Source organism: Acinonyx jubatus, chromosome B3 (assembly GCF_027475565.1).
Source record: "Acinonyx jubatus isolate Ajub_Pintada_27869175 chromosome B3, VMU_Ajub_asm_v1.0, whole genome shotgun sequence".
NCBI classification, from domain to species: domain Eukaryota; kingdom Metazoa; phylum Chordata; class Mammalia; order Carnivora; family Felidae; genus Acinonyx; species Acinonyx jubatus.
Window position 1 is genome coordinate 21,889,245 of NC_069386.1, and position 20,995 is coordinate 21,910,239.

Genomic DNA, 20,995 nt, shown 5'->3' on the forward strand with positions numbered 1-20,995 from the left:
CCTTGTCTGGTACCCTGGGCATTCCTGTACCACAGAGGGTTAATAGTAGACTGTATTCCCTTCCTTAGTAATGCCTATCCTTAACGTCCTCCAGGGTGTCACACCTGAGCTCCATAGTGCCTGGCAAGTGCACCCAGAGTTTGGGACAGGGAGGAAGGGCCACAGACTTCCCATTCTGATAAAGGGCCTTTCTGCTGAGATGGCAACATTTAACTATGAGCCCTCACTTTGTCATCATGGATACAGTGGTTCAATTCCTTCTTGGGCAACTTTTGCAGAAGAAAGACACTAAAAGGTAACAATGACAGAAAAGGCTAATTACTTAAAAGGAAAATTTCCCAGCAGTACTTTATCCAGAAATGTCGTTTCTCTCTCAATACCTTTGGGACAGACCTGAACATCACAGTCTCATGGCTGTGTTCTGTTACTGCCAGTTGGGTCAATCTTATTCTCTTGAAGAACTGAAATAACATTAAGGCAGGTGATAAGGAATCTTGCTCATCAGCAGACAGTTGAGGTCGGAGGGTCCTGGTAGCTCCATGGGGACCCTTTAGAGCAGGGGGATGAGCTCATCAAGGAGGCATAGGCAGGTAGCAAGAGGGCAGGGAACAGGAGTGGACAGCACAGTCACTGGCCCTGAGTCTTCAGGATGTGGAGGGAGGCCCAAATAGGAGTTAGTCCTGAAGTTCCATGCCCCTTGCTCTGCAGCATGGATGGCATAGAACACTTCATTTTTCTCGACTCCTTTGCAACCCCAGGCAGGGAAAAGCGAGGTCTGGAGGATATTTTTTAAAACTCTAGAGTATAATAATTTGTCTTATCAAACAGATGTAGCTAATATTCCCTAAGACTGCATATAGTGTATGTGATATATATAATGGAAAATATGAAATTATAACTCTTCTCAGAATGTACCGTCTGCTGAATGACAAGCAGGTCCCATTACAGCGAATCAGTAAATAATCTGGGTTTTGTTTATTTTGCATACTACCAAACTGGGAGCTAACGTTGGAAAATGTTTCAAATTTTACATAAGCCACATTCTCAACTACAATACTTTTGAACTCATGGGAGCTAAGCAGTTCTAGAAAGAATAATTAAATGTTTAATTTTAATCCCACAGGACTATTAAATGCATTTAACAAACATGAATTGAGAGGCTATTCTGAACAAAGTACCTCAGAGATGTACTAAGGGCTAATGCACAACCCTTTCCTCCATGAACTTGTTGGTCAGAAGGAGGAATATTGTCCACACAACTCATTTCTAAAACATACACACTTGTTAAAATTCTCCTCCACCTGAGAAATGGATACATATGTTTCAAAGAGACATCCCAGTTTTCCTATCTGTTCTAGCAGAACAATGAGTAGGGTTTTCTTGGCCTTGATTAGTCAGCACTTAGAACTAGGGAGTTATTTTGCACAGAATCATAGAGTTAATATGATATCAGAGGTCAGGCAGCTAGATTTCTTCATTTTACATGTGAAACTAAGACCTAAAGAAGGTGCCCAGAGTGGGGGATAAATCAAGAAGGAGGACATCTCTGGGCTGGGAATTCTCTCCCTAGCAGGCTGGACCCATTCTTTACCACGGCAGGTGGCAGGCCACACACAGACACTCACTCATGTCCACGTTTGTAGCCTGGCCCTCCAGTTACTCTGAGGGAATGGAAAGAATCTAATTTAAATGCAACTATACACTAATCTTCTACTAATAAACCCTAAATGTTAAGCATTTAAACCCTAAATGATCCTCCATATCAACCCCTCCCAAGGTGGGTCCTGAAGCTTTAAATGCCCTTTGTGATGATGCATTTCTGAATACACTGCCTGCCAGACTGTTCACAGGATAAGTCAATTCGTTTTTATTTTATTATTGAAGTACAGTTGGCATGCAATGCTATATTAGTTTCAGATGTACAACATAGTGATTTGACAGTTGTATACATTACTCAGTGCTCACCACGGTGAGTGTAGCCACCATCTGCCACCATACAATGTTATTACAATATTATTGACTATGTTCCCTATGCTGTGCTCTCCATCTCCATGACTTATTTATTTTCTAAGTGGAAGTATGTGCCTCTTAATCCCTTTCCCCTGTTTTGCCCATTTCCCAACCCCCTAGGGATAAGTCACTCTTGGTAGAAGAAATCTAAGGAAACCCTGTCTACCTCACCCAGGTGCAGGCAGACGACCCTGAGGAGATGCCCAGGCTGACAATACATGCCACACCTGACAACCCCAAGTCAACTGGCCACCTCCAACCAAGTAGGACTCAGGACTTAGTTCCCAATCAGCACCTCAGACAAGATAGACGTTACAAACAGAAGAGTCAAGTGTATGTGAACTGCAACCCATCCTTGCATTTCCATGCCACAGATTCTCCAAAGGTCCAGTTTGGCATTTTAATTTGCCTACCAATAACTGCACATCCATGGTGCCAAGTTAAATAGTCACAGAGCTTTAACTCAACCTAATAAATGACAGGGCTTGTGAAAGAGCCACTTCCTTCCACGTGGGACTGCATCATCCCTGACATGGCACAGAAACCTCTGTACCCTTCTTCGCCACTGTCAATGCCAAAGACAAGGGATACTCCATGGTCTCAGGGCCCAAAGATTTGTTCTGAGAGTGCCAGCAGGTCTTACAAGGGAGCATGTTCAGGGTGGGGAGAGTGGTATAGACACTGATCTGGCCACACACTCCCGACAGGGGTAAATGCCAGGACTAGCCACGCTGTCAGGATCTCAGGTCACAGTCAGTGCCCCTCACTGACACTGACTGGCAGAACTCCACCTTGGGAATGCTTTTCTCTTTCCTTTCCCCCATCCCCAAATTGTTCATGAAAGCGACTAATCTTTCATCAATTCCAAGAGTAAGAAAACGTGTTTTGTAATCATCCAATGAGCCCTTGGGGGCTCAGCAACACCCAAGATATAGGAGACACAGCCCAATTTGGAGGAAGTTTGTGATTTATTTGGATTTAGAGGAATTCCCTTTAGTATTTTTAACAGAGCTGGATCACAATTGTAGATAAACTGTAAAAATCACTAAGTCATAGGAGGCTATCTATCCTTACTGAGGCCTCCTTCTTCCTCTACAAAAAACACAAAGCAAATTCAACCAAGCAATGCCTTGAGTTACAAGTACAAATTGTAAATCCATCAACCGACAAGAGAGAGAAACTGGGCTAGTGATGACTGAGACAGACATACTCCATCTCCGATTCCTTTTATTGGAACAACTGATGGCTCCTTAGGATTTAAGAACTCATTGCATACACTCCCACCTGCTCCTGACCTAAAGCCTGTAGAAGGAGCAGAGCAGATATTCTCTCCTAGGGGGCGGCCTAGGGCTGTGCCCAAGGTCACACAGCTGGTCACCCTGTCCAAGTCAGAGTTGGCAACTTGTCCCACTTATTTTTATTGCTCAGAGGTGATTCCTTCAAGAGTCAGCATGATGTAATTTAAAATACTGGCAAAAAAAATATCCAATTCATATATTTTAAAAAGAGAAAGTTAACTATGTACACCTTGAAAGTGAGAAGACCTTTTTTAAAAGGTATGAAATATTACACATGCAGATGAATTCTCAATACTTTAATAATATACATTTCTTTCCAAACTTCAAATCATCACTAGAGAAACTGTAGGGAAATGGATGATCACCATGGCCTCTGGATCCCCAAGATAAAAGGGTACAATTCAGCTTGGGGTTGGGGGTGGGTTGCAAAACAAGGGGCACATCATGTCCAGGACATGGGGCATTGTGTAGTCACTTCCTCGACATGCAAGCCAACCCTGAGCTTACTTTAAGAACCAGGAGAGCCCCATGTGATGGACAATTCCTAAAATGGAAGCACAGAGATGACTGAGGTAAATCATGGATGTGTCAGCCCAAGGGCAGCAGATCAAGGTCTTCTCAGAGGCAGTAAGGCTCAACCTGGCAGGGACAGGACCTGAGGTATCTGCTCCAGCTCAAAACGTCTGCCTTCTCTGGGTCCAACTCTCAAGCTGTTGTCTCATAACTAAGAAACTTAATCTAATCTCACCAAGGGTTGGGTAGGTGGTTTATTCACACCAATCATTAGCGCCATGTGAAACTGCAGTAACTTAATAAAACAATTGAATGAAACATGGAACAGAAAAGGAAATTAATTGCAAAGGTCTCATTTTACATTTCACAAATATAAATACCAATATTAATACCACATCCTGCTCAGACATATTCATCCAGACATCAAATTTCCATTATATTTATAAGGAAAACTATGTAAGAGTAAACTGAGTTTAAATAGAAAATATTTCCCTGGAAGGAGACTCAAAATCATTCAAACCTAGAAAATGAGTTTACTTTAGACTTACTGCTGAAACCAAGGGAGATGAATTTAGAATTTCCATCAGCATCAATGTGAATTTGACTTCTCAGAATACGCACTGGTGGGCAGTGCAAATCTATAATAGCAAGGACTGGGGTTTCATGCAAGAAAGTGATTTTACTAGATAAGGTGTTGGAGACATGAGGATAGCTCTCTCCTTTTTCCATAAGGATTCTAGAGCATGACCATGCTGTGCCTTCTCCAGGGTGGTCAACTGTGGCTGATGTGGGAGTAAGTGAAGGGTTTTTATCCTTCCACCCCACTTTCTGGTCAAGAGATATAATCACAAACCAGCCAGCTAAACACAGCGCCGCAACACAGGAAGGTAAAAAGGCTGCGTCCAGGCTTTCTCTCAATTTCAGAATTTAAAGACTTATTTTCAACCCACTTTTCCAGTCTATTACCGTGAACAATAAAGAACTCTATCCCCAAAGTGCGGCGAAAGTGGCTCCCACCTTGCCTACTCTCTCTCATCTGTGTTAAGGCCATCTTATTCTGGGTTAGACATAAAGACTATCTGGGAGACAGCAGACTAATCAAGGGCAAATAAAACTCTACCTCCAACTTTCAGAGGTAAAATATTTTCAAATTAGCTTTATTACCAATAGAAACCAGCATGTTTTATTTCCACTTAAATGCCTGTGGATCTCAGGGTTCTCTTTGAGTAGGATGTTCTGTGGTCATCCTCAGGGATGGACTTCTTCTAAAGGGATGAGGTGTCAACCTGTTATTTTATCTAGGGGCACATCCCCCTATAGCCATTTAGAGAGCTCCAAGCAAAGAGCATGGTTCAGCACAAAGCTGAAAAACAAATTATTCTCATTTGCCCCTTTGAAATCAATAATTCAGTTTAACATGCATTTTTGATAGAAAATGTATAAATAAATATCCAGTCATAGCATTTGGATAGTTCTCTAGTAGAAAGTCTATTCCCTTCAAGGCATTATTGTTTCCCTTTTGCATGTGGGCTCCAGGAGGAACCTGGGAAAGAGAGAAGAGTCTTTGGTTCTCAGTATCACTCTACACACTGCAGTGATCACAAAAGCCCTGGGAAACACCCATCCCAGCTGAGCAAGATGACATACACGCAGCAGCTCAGCTCCTCCAAGGAGAAGCCTCCCAGGGAACTTGCTGATGAAAAACCTGCACATGCTTGAAGTTCGATTAAGCACATTTAAGCAAAAAGCACAGTTGCCTCTTCTGTTTCCATTTTCTATGAGAAAATAAATGTACAGTGAATAAACATTTGCTTTATTCCATGATAGAAATCCTGAGGCCAATAACCCTGGTAAGGCAGGTAAATAAAGCCTTCGGGAAGTGCCACAGACACAGGGTCCTAGGGTTTATGTCAATAGGAGTCAAACCCAAGAGGAAACTTTACAGGGAGTTGGTGGCATTTCCACCTGCTGTCCTGGCTGGCACTAACGTGCTCACCAGGACCATGATGCAGGCCAGCAGTTCTAGGAGGCCAGCAGATCCTCCCCAAGCCAACACTCTCCCTTCTGCGGTCTGAGAAGGCACTGAATCTTCAGACTAGAACCAACTGCCACTCTCCAAAGATCAGAAGCACTTAAAGTTAAAGCAATCTCTCTGCCTCTTTGAGGGAGGCCTGTGTTTTGGAAGGCCACAAATTCTGGCTATTCAAGTAATTTGCCCATCCTTCCTTTAATCTCCATCCCTTAGGCTACAGGCACACGGAGTGGCGGTGCACACAGGCGCACACTCACATGCACACACCCACACACACCCCCAACCTGGTCATCCCCCTCTCCCAAGGTAGCTCAGGTAGAGGTTTGCCAACATGCATTTAGCACGCCCCCTGCTGGTCCTGCAGGAGCTGACTCAGCCTTTATTCTGTGGGCCTAAGACAGGAGTAAATGACCTTAAGATCCAAAGGGAGCAAAAAGAAAAGCAAGGCAATTTTGGCTTTTTTGAAACAGAACACGTGATACTCTAAGCATACAAATGGGATGAAAAGGCTTTAAAATGCTTGATTTTGAAATGTTTTAAGAAATAAGTGACATATACTTAATAATTGTTGGAAACACATTTGTATTTTTAAAATACTGTGGTGAGTTACATAAAAAAAATTATGATAAATATTTTCACAGGTCTACAGGTTAAAAACAATGGATATGTGGACAGAATGGTTTCACAGTCTCAATTTCTAAAGAGTTCATAGCTCGGAGCCTAAAAAAAATGTTCATACTATTCCACGTAATAACTGGAAATACTTCAATTATAGGAAAAACTCAGCTATGCCCAAAGAGCTCAAGTTCTAAAGCAGCTACATGCAGTGAGACCAAAGTCACCTAAAAGTAGGGGACAATTCTGCTACATTCCTGTCTCATCCGGCCTTGCCATTGTGAATACATTTGGCAACTCCCAAGAGGTGAGAGGCCATGGACACATTGCTTGCTTCGGTGAGTGGTGCTCCTTCCCTTATCCACAAGGTGAGAACAGACAGTTCAGCTTCTTGACAATTCCACTGCTAGTCTCCACTAGGGCTAAGGCCCTCAGCAGTCACTTCCTAAGGGGACACCTGCCATATAAGATCCAGGCTGAGACCCACACCTGGCAAGACTCCATGAAGCAATGGGTCCTCTCCACTGCCATCCTGAACATCACCCTAAAGTAAACCACTGCTTCCTGATTTCCTTCACTCCCATCCAGGGTTTCAAAGCTTCACATTCCTGATCAGACTCAAACTTTTACATGGCATATGGTATTAAATTCTTTACAGATCCAATATGATCACACTAATAATTTAAGGCATGCTTATTTTAAGCAATTAGGGGTAGTCATTAATTATTAAATACAAAAATGTCAATACTTTGTCCCTTATTGAATATCCTTTCGATATGATAGTCTTAAGTAGATATGCAGACTATCTGGGGAACTTGCTTACTTTTGTTACCACAATAACCAGTACTAATGGAATGCTCACACATACACAAGAATAATGGCCTATTGCTTGCATTTAGGGGGGAAATTCCCGCAAAATTTGGTGTGCTGGGCTGGTAGGTCTCCAGCCTCTGCACTCTCTCCACCCTCCCTGGTGCTGAATTGGCCTTGGAGGCTGGTGGGACACACAGCTGCTACAGTAGGAAAATGAAAGGCCGGGAGGACCCTACAAAAGCTGCCACTCCTTTCCCCAGGGCAGGCTGCTCCCAGACCCATCCTGGAGGGTGTGTGTGTGGGGGGGGGGGGGTGCTGAAGGAAGAAAACCTACAGATTCTCCTGAAGCAATCAAGGCCTATAAAAATTTACGCCACACTGTCCACCTTTTCCTGGACACATCATCTGCCACATCAAATATAATATCTTTTACAAAATTTTTCATCTCACAGCTCATTTCATTTACAGAGATAAGGCAAGGCAATAAGCATGTAAGTATCATGCATGACACTTTCCCGTGGATCCTTGTGGTGTGGATGAAGCGATTCCCAGATCCACCAGGATCTAACAAGTTTCCTTTCAGCTACTCTCAAATCTATTGATTCTCAAGCCAATAAATAAAAATAAAATCCGTTTTCATTTCTGTAATGCTGTTGAGTTTAGAAAGCAAAAGCAAATCCATTTTATTACAAAGATTCTCAAAGGGCTGCAATAGCTGCACCGGGAGGAGGGTACACTTGAGAGGTTGTGTCCAATGAAGGAAAGTTTTTGTTAATGATGACATCACTGACATTTCTCAAATTTAAAGGAGCACTTAAAGCACAACAGAGGCAATTTTTTTCCCCTCCAGTGAGAAGATACTAGGGAAGGCCTCCGGGGTTCACAGCCAAATTGCATTAACGGTTCCCCTGCTGTCCAGCCAGACCCAGAGGAGCAAGCGAAGGAGCGGGCGGTGCGCCGGGCCACGGTGGCCCACGCAGCCACAGCCCGGGCACCCGGCTAGCGGCCTCACGCGCTTCTCTGGGGCCCCACCGTGCCTGGGAGTCTGCCGGCGCCGCGGGACCCCCTGCGCGCCCACACGAACTGAGGGGCCGGTCCCCTCACGCCTGTCATCACGTTCCAGTGCAGACAGCTAAGGGGGCCCGAGGAGATGCCGGCCCCGACCCAGCCGGAGCGCCGCGCCCTGCTTAGGAGACGAGCGTCGGGCCGGAGCCGGCGCCCGCGGGGTCCAGAGCGGAGCCCGCAATGCAGCGCGCCGCGAGCCCTGCGCGGTGCCCGCGACCCCCGCGCCCCCTGTGCCTTTGCGCCTTGGCCCCACGGTCGCCCCCTGTGCCTGAGCCCACCTGCCTCTCCGCGAAGCGCGGAGGGACCCGGCGCCCGCTCTCCAACAGCGCACCTGCCTCCTCCGCGTCCGCGGCCCCGGCCCCGCCGCCGCCAGCAGCACCGCGGCCAGCGCCGTCTCACCTGCCGCGCCGCTCCGCTCCGCCAGCCTGCAGCGCCGCAGTCGCCGCTACCCGACTTCCATTTTCTCTCGCTTTAAGGGAAAATCAGATCAGCTGTTTTGCTCGCTCTCCGGCTCCGCGGCCCCCTCCCCAGCTGCCGCTCGCGGTCCCGGGGGCCTCTCCTCCCCCGCCTTCTCCTGCGCTCCGCTCCGCCCCTCGCGCCCCTCCGCTCCGCCCGCGGCCGCGCGCAGTGCCCGCCTCCCGGCTCCGCCCGCAGCCGGCCGGCGCGCGCCCTGCCCTGACGTCACCGGTCGCTGCCGCGCCCCGCCCCCGCCTCTCGTGGACGAGCGCGCGCCGCTCCCCGCCCCCGACCCGCCGGCGCCTTCCTCCGAGCGCGCGTGCTCGCGGAAACGGTCCGCGCCGGGCTAGACCTCCCGGAATGTTGCACGGTTTCTCCTCGCCGATGTGCTCGCCTTTTGCGTTGCCCCTTGGCACCTGGGGGACTGCAGGAAGAGCTACTTAAATAGACTGCCTTTGCCTTCCCTGGCCTCCCAGTGTGTGCGTCCACCTTTCTCATTTCTGACCGCCTGCTCACTCTTCCCAAACTTTCTCTCACCCATCCTGTCTCGGCTCCTTTTCCAAGCCCTGCTTGGGGGTCAATGCATCACTCTAATGCGAAATTGCTCCTTTTGCCTCCTAAACTAGGGTTCTGACCTTTCCCCATTTCTTGCCTTCCTCTTCATACTTCATGCCACCACTTCGAATGGTTCCTGTCACTGATACTAAGGCCTGCCCACTGCTTTCTGTTCACTCTCACATCACTCTCAGGGTGTATGTAATCAGACCCCTCTCCTCCAACTAGTGCGTTCAGTTACAGGTTAGTACCATCCCCTTGTGTTTCTTGACAACTGTTATTTTACTCTTACTTTAGGACCACTTGCTTAGTTTTAAACATTATGTATATGTTTAATAATGTTTAGTGATTTATTTGACTTTTTGACTCATTTAGTTTTACTACTTGTTCTTGCATACATTTTGGTAGTTGTGTCTTTCAAGGAATTGGTTTATTTCTTTGAGATATTCAAATTTATGGATATAAGATTGTTCATTGTAATTCTTTTTTTTTTTAATGTTCATGAAGTCAAGAAGGATGAGCCCTCTTTCATTTTTGATATTGTTACAGTATGCCCAATGTCTTTTTTCCTTGGTAAGCCCGGCACAGTTTTACAAATTTTAATGACCTTTGAAAAGAACCAGCTTTGTTTTTGTTAATTTTCTCTATTGTTTTTCTGTGTTTCATTTCATTTCATTTCATTTTTTCTTTTTTTTTTTTTTTTTAACCCATGGCCCCACTCACATCCCATCTGGTAACCATCATTTTCTTCTCTATAGTTGAAAGTCAGCATCTAGGTTTGCCTCTCTCTTTTTTTTAATCCCCCAAGTTTTTTAAGTTCCAGCTAATTAACATATAGTGCAATATTAGTTTCATGTGTAGAGTTTAGTGATTCATCACTTACGTACAACACCTGGTGCTCATGAAAACAAGTTGCAGTCCTTAATCCCCATCACCTATTTAACCCATCCCCCAACCAATTCTCCTGTTAACCATCACTTTGTTCTCTATAGTTAAGAGTCTGTTTCTTGGTTTTTCTCTTCTTTTTTCTCCCTATGTCCATTTGTTTTGTTTCTTAAATTCCACATATGAGTGAAATCATATGGTATTTGTCTTTCTCTGGCTGGTTTCACTTAGCATAATACTCTCTAGTGCCATCCACGTCATTGCATATGGCAAGATTTCATTATTCTTTATGGCTGAGTAATATTCCTTACACCATACACCAAAATAAATTCAAAATGGATTAAAGACCTAAATGTGAGACAGGAAATCATTAAAATCCTCGAGGAGAACACAGGCAGGAACCCCTTTGACATCAGCTGCAGCAACTTCTTACTGGAGATTTCTCCTGAGACAATGGGGGGGGGGAAGCAAAAATAAACTATTCAGACTTCATCAAAGTAAAAAGCTTCTGGACAGTGAAGGAAAAAGTCAACAAAACGAAAAGGCCACCTATGGAATGGGAGAATACATTTGGAAATGATATATCTGATAAAGGGTTATTGTCCAAAATATATAAAGAACTTATAAAATTTAACACCCCCCAAAAACAAATAATCCAATTAAAAAAAGAACAGGCAGAAGACATGAATAGACATGTTTCCAAAGAAGACATACAGATGGCCCACAGACACATGAAAAGATGCTCAGTATCACTGATCATCAGGGTAATATAAATCAAAACTACAGTGAGATGTCAAATCATACGTGTCAGAATGGCCAGTATTAATAAGAGGTGGTGGCAAGGATGTGGGGAAAGGAGAACCTTCTTACACTGTTGGTGGGAATGCAAACTGGTGCAGCCACTATGGGAAACAGTATGGAGGTTCCTCAAAAAGTTATAAATAGAACTACCATAGGAGCCAGCAATTGAACTACAAGGTATTTACCCAAAGGATACAAAAATACTAATTCGAATGGAAATATGCACCCCAATGTTTATAGCAGCATTATCAACAATAGGAAAGTAGAAATAGAAACTTCCTCAATTTGGTAAAGAATATGCACAGAAAACCTATAGCTAACATCATACTTAATGGTGAGGATCTGGATGTTTCCCCCCTAAAATCAAGAACAAGGCAAGGATATTCTCTTATATAACTCCTATTCCACATTATACTATAAATCCTGGCTAGTTCAATAGGACAAGAAAACAAAATCTATACAGATTGGAAAGGAAAAAATAAAACTGTCTCTATTAGTAGATGACAATATTCTATGTAGAAAATTCCAAAGAATCATCAAAAATATTCCTGGAGCAAGTATTACATGGTTACATGATACAAGCTTAATATACAAGAGCCAACTGCTTTCCTATATTCCAGCAATGAACAGTTAAAAATAATAAACAATATCATTTATAATGACTCCAAAAATTATTTGCATATAACTCTAATAAAATATGTACAGAACTTTTATACAGAAAGTTATAAAACATTGCTGAAAAATTCAAAAAAGATATAAATAAATGTATAGATATTTCATATCCATGGATTGGAGGACCTGATCTTGTCAAGAATTAAATTAGCTATAAATTCATTTTTGCTATAGGTAGATATGGAACTATTCAGGAATTCATATACAACTTTATGAGTTTACTCTTCTTGATCTCCCTTCTCTTCCCAATCTTCTTTACTCTGTCCAACTTTCTGGGGCCTTCCTTCTTGGTCTTCCAGTGATAAAACTAGGACTCTAATCTCCCTCTTCTGCCATATACTTCCCACAACTACATTTACGTTAAGAGCCAGCTTGCAGGAGTACAGAGAAAGAAAAAAGTAGCAACGGAGACCTTCTACACACTCTTGAGAACATGTGTCTTCTTGTCAGAAGAGTCACCTGTATGAACATTTTAGGTGCTTGCCTGGCCTCAGTTGCCTCTGCTGTCACCACCACAATGTTGTAGTATTTCTTGGGGGCTGGGGTAGGAAAGGAGGGCCAAAAGAATTGTAAAAGAATCCCCAATTCAAAAGAATGGAAATAAGTTATTTCATATGAGTGAAATATCCCAGAGGGTGAGAAAACAAGACATATCTTCTCCTCATCCTCAATGTGTTGGGAAGGACAGAGATGTGACCCTGCATTGTAGTCATTCTCAGAATAGGAGAGGTCATGTATAGATGCCATTGACAAGTGTGTCTTTGACCCGTTGACGCTGGGCACTCAATAACAACTGCCAGGTGAGCAGAGGAGACCGGGAAGAAGTCAGCAGCATAGATTTGGAACCTCCTTGAATCTCCTGATAAAAACAGGGCAACTAAGATCATGAAATGAAAACACTTGAACAATATGTGCAACCAACTTAGGACATAAGATAATCTCATAAAAACCAGTGTCAGAAATGGTGGGGGTGATCTATCAAGAGATAATAACCCAGTGCAATTTTAGAAACTATGTGTGGAATTGAAGGAAAGATAAAGGTGACCTACAGTTTAAGGTAATTTCTTCTATTTCTTTTTGTACTAAGAGTGTTTATCATGCATGACTTTTTAAAACAGTCTAACTGAGGTATGATTAACATAAAATAATTGAACACATTTGAGGAGTACAGTTTGACAAGTTTTGAAATATGCATATACTCAAGAAACCATCACCACGACCAAGATGAATATTTCCATCATCCCCAATTTCCTTGTGGCCCTTGGTTGTCTCTTCCTCATGTCCTCCCTGCTCTTCCCTCTTCTTTCCTTAGGCAAACACTGGTTTGCTTTCTGGTGCTGACATTAAAAAAATACCTTTTCTGTTTTCATTGAATTGTTTTCTCTCCTTTAATAGGTAATAGTTTTTCTAATGTTAACCCATAAACTGTTAGATCTTTTTTGTTAACATTTTGTTTAGGACAATGGCATCCATGTTCATGGATGAGATTGGCCTATGTTTCTTCCTTATGATCTCCCTGTTTACAGTATCAAAGTTATACTGAATTCATAAAATTAGTTGGAGGATATCAGGATAGGCTGGGTTGTATGGCATAACAAAGGAGGATAAAAATCTCAAGAGTTTAAATGCAGCTGTATATTTCTGGCTCTTGCTACATATCAGGGCATCTATGGGAACTCAGGTCAGATCCCAATCAACTGAGCCACCCATGTTCCCTGAAAATTCTTTTTTCTAATTAAAGATTTTATTTTGCCGATCCGAGGTCTTTCATATTTCTATATAATTTGAGAATCTGTTTGTTAATTTCTACCAAAAGACTGCTAGGATTTTTACTAGAGTTGCCTTTGATTCTATAGATTACTTTGGAAGAAAAAATGTTATCTTAACTATATGGAATATTCCAACACATTAATATGATATACAATGTATTTATTAAGGTCTTCTTTAATTTCTCTTAAAAATGGTATATAGATACTTCCAAAGAAGACATACAGATGGCCAACAGACACATGAAAAGATGCTCAATGTCACTCATCATCAGGGAAATACAAATCAAAACTACAATGAGATATTACCTCACATCGGTCAGAGTGGCTAAAATGAACAGATCAGGAGACTATAGATGGTGGCAAGGATATGGAGAAATGGGAACCCTCTTGCATTGCTGGTGGGAATGCAAACTGGTGCAGCCGCTCTGGAAAACAGTGTGGAGGCTCCTCAAAAAATTAAAAATAGAACCACCCTAGGACCCAGCAATAGCACTACTTGGAATTTATCCAAAGGATACAGGAGTGCTGATGCATAGGGGCACATGTACCCCAATGTTTATAGCAGCACTTTCAACAATAACCAAATTATGAAAAGAGCCTAAATATCCATCAACTGATGAATGGACAAAGAAGATGTGGTTTATATATACAATGGAATACTACTTGGCAATTAGAAAGAATGAAATCTGGCCATTTGCAGCAATGTGGATGGAACTGGAGAGTATTATGCTAAGCGAAATAAGCCAGGCAGAGAAAGACAGATACCATATATTTTCACTCATATGTGGATCTTGAGAAACTTAACAGAAGACCATGGAGGAGGGGAAGGGGGAAAAAAAAAGTTACAAAGAGAGAGGGAGGCAAACCGTAAGAGACCCTTAAGGACTGAGAACAAACTAAGGGTAGATGGAGGGTGGGGGGAGAGGGGAAAGTGTATGATGGGCATTGAGGAGGGCACTTGTTGGGATGAGCACTGGGTGTTGTATGGAAACCAACTTGACAATATATTTTAAAAATGCTATATAGTTTCAAAGTATATGTCATATACATATATACATATACATATACATACATATATATATACACACACACACATATACTTACAATACTATTGTGAATGGTATGTAAACATTAATTTTTCAATTGAGTGTTGCTGGTATAAAGAATACACTTGATTTTATACATTGACTTGGTGTACTGCTGCAACCTTGCTAAAATCACTCATTAGGTATTTTTTTTTTCCTTCTTGTTATGGATTTCTTAGGATTTTCTACGAAGGTGATCATGTCACCTGTGAGTAAAGGCAATTTTAAGTTTTTTTTTAAAGTTTATTTATTTTCAGAGAGAACGAGAGAGAGAGCGTGCGTGCTGGCAGCGCAGAGCCCGACATGGGGTTTGATCCCCAAAAACATGATATCATGACCCAAGCTGAAATCAAGTCAGACACTTAACTGAGTGAATCACCTGGGTGCCCCAATTTTAGTTTTTTATTTCCACTATTTATGTTATTTATTTTTATTGTCTTAATATACTGGGTTGGAGATTCAGTATAATACTGCATTAAAGTGGTAAACATATATTTTGCCTTTTCTAGCTCTTATGAAGCCATACTCTGTTTACCCATCCCTCCCTTCCCTCTGGAAATCATCAATTTGTTCTCTATATTTATATAGAGATTCCTCAAAAAAAAAGAAACACCATCTAATCCAGTAATTCTAGACTTTATATTTCTTATTGTGTAATTTTTTTTTTTTTACTTTACAGAGTTTCATCTCAGTTGAAAAATAAAAACTAAGGTTTATAATATTTCCTTATATCTTTTATGTCTGTAAAATCTATAGTGATGTCTCTTTCTTTACTAATACTAGTAATTTTTGTTTTTGCACTTTTTTGTCTTGATCTATCCCACAGGGGTTATAATTTTTAAAGTCTTTTCATGGAGTTAGCTTTTTCCATTGTTCATTTTCCATTTCATTGATTTCTGCTCTTGTTATTATTCCCTTCCTTCCACCTAATTTATATTTTATTTACTCAGTTTTTTTTGTAATTAAAGATATCATTTGTAATGTAAATATTTAAACAGATACATCTTCTTCTAAGTACATCCTTAGCAGCAATCCCCACATCATTATCATTAACTTAACTTCTGCTATGATTTCATTTTATTTTTTTAATTTTTATTTATTTTGAGAGAGACAGTGAGTGCAAGTGGGGGAGGGCCAGAAAGAGAGGGAGAGAGAATCCCAAGCAGGCTCTTCACTGTCAGCGTGATGCAGGGATTGATCCCATGACCCTGAGATCATGACCTGAGCTGAAATCAAGAGTCAGATGTTCAACCAACTGAGCTACCCAGGCACCCCTGATTTCATTTTAGACAGATGTTACTATAGTTCCCATACACTACAAACTCAGTTTCCTCAATTATTAACATCTTACATTAATATAGACCATTTCTTATAAATAAATAGATGTTGATATATTATTTTTAATTGAAGTCCATTGTTTATTTATTTATTTTTAGTTCCAGGATCCCATGATTATAAGATGCCACATTATATTTAATTTTCAGTTCTCATTAGGTTTCTCTTGCTTGTGATATTTCCTCAGGCTTTCCTTGTTTTTTATGACTTTGACAGCTTTGACCATTGGTCAAGTATTTTATAGCATGATTCTTTATTGGAAGCTTTCTGTTTTTATTTTCCATCCTGAATAGACTGGAGTTGTGGATTTTTGAAAGAAAAGGCACAGAGATAAAGCACCAATTTTATTATATCTGGTCAAGGGTACATAATATCAACATGATTTCTCACTGTTAATGTTGACCTTGATCACCTGGCTGGGTTAGTTTTTGTTAGTTTTCTCCACTGAAAAGTTACTATTATTTTTCTCCCTCTCCATACTGTACTATACTGTTTGGGAGAAATTTACTATGTACAGCCTACACATAGGGAGTGGGAGCTATTTTTTGAAGGTAGAGTATCTACATAATTTATTTGGAATTCTTTTGCACAGAATATTTTTCTCTTGTCTTCCAATAATTAATTTATTTAGTCATTTATTTATGTCTGTGTAGACACATGGGCACATTTTATCTATTGGCTATAATCCAAGAATATTTTGTTTCCCTAATTGTTCCAACCTTTGGCCATTGGGAGCTCTTTGTGTTAATTTTATGAGTAGAATTTTGTTTTCTTATGAGGAATAATTGAAGTATATTAAAATACATGCACTTAAAGTGAAATTGAAGTTTACTAAAGTACATGTACTTAAAGTCAGTTTTGACATATATACACCTATGAAACCATTACCTCCCCCCAAATTCTCCATCCACCACTGCCCCCATGCAACCACTAATTTCATTCAGTCACTGCATGTGAGTTTGGATTTTCTTGAATTTATATATGCATTTACAATATTCATTTTTACATTTGCTTTTTCACATAGCTTAATAATTTTGAGATTCATTTGTATGCATAAGTTACTAACATTCCATTGTATAGATACTCCACAATTTATTATCCATTCACTTGTTGATGGGCATTTGAGTTATTCCCAATATTTACTTGGCTATTACAGGTAGAACTGTTATATACATTTATCTGTAGATCTTTGTGTGAACTTATAATTTTATTCCTCTTCATTAAATAACTAAAAGTAGTATGTTGGCTCATATGGTAGGTGTATGTTTAAATTTTTAGGAAACCATCAAATTGTTTTCCAAAGGAGGTGTATCATTTTATAGTCCCTCCAGCACTATATGAGTATATCCGAATTTATTCATGTTCTCATAACACTTGGTAAGGTCAGTTTTTTTAATTTTAATTATTATTTGCTATTTTAGTGGTTCTAATGGTCATAGAGTGGTATCTTACTGTGGTTTTAATTTACATTTCCTTGAAAAGTAATAGTATTAGGCAGATTTTTATGTACTTACTGGCTATTTATATTTTTATTTGTGATGTGCCTGTTCAAATATTTTCCTTACATTATATTAGTTTGTTTTTTTGTTACTGTTTTTTATTTATTTTTTTTTAATTTTTTTAATGTTTTTATTTATTTTTGTGACAAAGAGAGACAGAACATGAGCAAGGGAGGGCCAGAGAGAGAGGGAGACACAGAATCGGAAGCAGGCTCCAGGCTCTGAGCTGTCAGCACAGAGCCCGATGCGGGGCTCGAACCCACAGACTGTGAGATCATGACCTGAGCCAAAGTCGGACGCTCAACTGACGAGCCACCCAGGCGCCCCTGTTACTGTTTTTTAAAAACTCTATTTTCTGAATACAAGTCTTTTGTCTGATGTATTTATTGCAAATATTTTCTCTCTTGTTTTTTTAATTTTCCTAATAATTTTCTTTGCTTTTTGAAAAGCAAAGAAAATTATGTTTTGTCCCCCTCCCTGTTTTTATATTATTTTTGTTTCCCTTCCTATGTTCATCTCTCTTGTCTCTTAAAGTCCTCATATGAGTGAAGCCATATGATATTTGTCTTTCTCTGACTAATTTCACTTAGCATAATACCCTCCAGTTCCATCCACATAGTTGCAAATGGCAAGATTTCATTCTTTTTGATTGCTGAGTAATACTCCATTGTATATATATACCACATCTTCTTTATCCATTCATCAGCCAAAGTATGGAAAGAGCAAAACATTTTTATTTTGGTGAAATTCTGTGCATACATGTATGTATTTATATTTTACAATTTGACATTTTGTGTTGTATCTAAGAAAACTTTTCTTATCCCAACACTACATAGATTTTCTGTTTTCTTCTAGAAGTTTTATAGCTTTGGATTTTCACTTTAGGTGTCTGATCCATTTGGAGTTAGTTTTTTTATGGTGTGAGGTAATGGTTGATGTTCATTTTATTGGTAATGGCTTTCCAATTGTTCCAGCATTCTTTATTTTAAAATATTTTTCCACATTTAATTGCCTTGGAGCCAGTGTCAGAACTCAAATCTAGACTCTTCTATTTATCTGTTTGTCTATCTTGATGCCAATGCCACACTGTCTTGATTAATATTCTTTATATGAAGTCTTGAAGTCAGATAGAAAGTTTTCCAAAATTTTTTCTTGTTTATCTTTATAAAAGTCTATTGCATTTTCATGTAAATTTTAATATTAACTTGTCAATTTCTCTCAAAAAGCTTTCTAGAATTTTATTTGGAATTGTGTTAAATCTATAGATCAATTTAGGGATATTTGGTATCCTGATAAATTATCTCTCTTTTGTAAGGAGGGGCTTAGAAGAGGAGCTTGTTAATATTTGGATTCTAGTTGATTTAGGTTTCTTTGCATTCTTAATTTTTTTCATGGGTTTTGGAAACTGATTTTGCAGGTTATTTGGTTTCTTCATTGTACTTTCTATATTTCTGGTGACTTTCTATATCCTAAATGGAAACAGAGTGCATGTGATATATTTTCCCTATTAGTAGATATTTAACTTCTGATTCAAATGCTTTATTTCCTCTTTTTAAAGTTGGTTATTATTATTTTCTTTATAAAATAGATTTATTGAGGTATAATTGGCATCTAGTAATATGTATATATTTGAAGTATGCAATAAGATATGTTTTAACTATGAATATGCCTATTAAACTAGCACCACAATCAAGATTGTAAATATATATTACATTCCCCTGAATTGCTTCGTGCCCCTTTGTAATCATTCCCTCCCATACCTCTTCATTCTGCCCCTATCCACAGGCAACCACTGATCAGCTATCACTATACACTAGTTTGTGTTTTATAGAATTTAAATAAAATTCTCTTTCTTTTACTTGGCATAATTATTTGAGATTCATTTATGTTGTTTTATGTATCATTAATTCGTTCCTTTTTGTTGCTAAGTATATCCTTTGTATGAATATACCACAGTCTGTTTATTCAATTATTGGTAACAATTTGGGATTTTACAGGTTTTGGCTATTATAAATATAGCTGCTATGAAAATTTATGTACAAATTTTTATATGGATATATGCTTTGGTTTCTCTTGGGTAAATAAATACCTAGCTGTGAAATAACTGGAATGCATGGTGTATTAATTACTTGATTTTTAGATGTGCAATCAACTGTGTATTGGTAGGATAAATCCAAACTGGCTATGCATCTGCTCTCTTTTCCATGTTGCTAAGTTCAGTTTTCTTGTTTTTGTCAAGGGATTTTGTGTTTATATTCATGAAAGATATTGGTCTGTAGTTTTCTTGTAATGTCTTCACCTGGTTTTCGCATCAGAGTAATTCTGGTCACATGGAATAAATTGGGAAGTATTCCTTCCTCTTTAATTTTATGTAAGAGTTTGTAGTTTGTGTAGAATTAATATTATTTAATGCTTAAATTCCTCAGTGAAGATATTTAGGTCTGGAAGGCATTATTTTGTTTTCTGCTTTTCAAGGATGTCAAGTATAATTTCAGTTTCCTTGATAGAGGACAATTCATGTTACCTACTTTTTCTTGAGTGAACTTTCTAGTTTCAAATATTTCAAATATTTCAAAAATTTGTCCATTTCACCTCTTGTCTAATTTATTGATATAAAATTGTTAATAATCCATGTGTTTCTTTATATCTATAGAATCTGTAGCAATGTCACGTTTCATCTGTGATGCTAGTAACCTGCACTTTCTTTTTTTCTGATCAATCTGGTTAGAGGTTTATCAGTTTATTGAGTTTCTAAAATAACTGACTTTTGATTTCATTGATTTGTTTTCTTTAGGTTGGTTTTCTGTTACATTAGTTTCTACTTTTTAATTCCATTTCTTCTGTATATATTCCATTTTGTTTGCTCTTTTTTCTTTCTGATGGACTCTGTGGCCATTGTTTTGAGACCTTTTCCTTTGGAACACAATTGAAGTGGAAGCCTAAAAATTTACATGTTGAATTTTCATTTGCATTTAGTTTATAATACTTCCTAATTTCCATTCTTATTTTTTCTTTGACCTATGTGTTATTTATAAATGTGTAAATTAGTACCAGTATTTAGGGATTTTTCCCTCAGAGATATTTCTATTATTGATTTCTAGTTTAATTGTTTATGGCTAGAGGACATACTTTGTTTGACTTAAATCTTTCTGAATTTATTGAGTCTTGTTTTAGGGCCCAGAATACAATCTATCTTGGTTAATATTCTCTTTCCACTGCACATGAAAAAAATATTCTGATGTTGGTTATTGGAATGTTTTGTATTAGGAAATGTTTTGTATTTTGTATTAGGAAAAGTTGGTTAATAGTGTTATTAAATTCTTCATATCCTTATTGAGTTCCTGTTACTTGTTCTATTAATTCCTAAGAATTAATAAATATTAATTATTATTGAAATCTCTGACTGTAATTGTGGATTTGTCTACTACTCTCTGCAGTCAGTTCTATCAGTGTTTGCTTCAAGTATTTTGAGGCTGCATTGGTGGTTACATACATTTTTAAGATTGTCGTTTCCTCTTGAATTGACCCCATTATCATTGTGAATTAAGCTTATTTTTGGTAGCAATATTATGTGGTCCAAAATAAACTACTT

At 39.4% G+C, this 20,995-nt stretch overlaps 1 protein-coding gene across 3 annotated transcripts in view; it reads right to left on the reverse strand.

Moving 5' to 3' along the window:
* Positions 1 to 8,947, reverse strand: part of OTUD7A (OTU deubiquitinase 7A) — a 360,750-nt gene extending 351,803 nt beyond the window's left edge. For 2 of the 3 annotated variants that reach the window (XM_053223657.1, XM_053223655.1), the window contains exon 1: positions 8,746 to 8,947. The gene's annotated coding sequence lies outside the window, so the exon portion shown is untranslated. Of the gene's footprint in view, positions 1 to 8,677 lie in introns of all 3 variants that reach the window. The other variant, XM_053223656.1, reaches the window with a different exon arrangement.
* Positions 8,948 to 20,995: the final 12,048 nt, after the last annotated feature.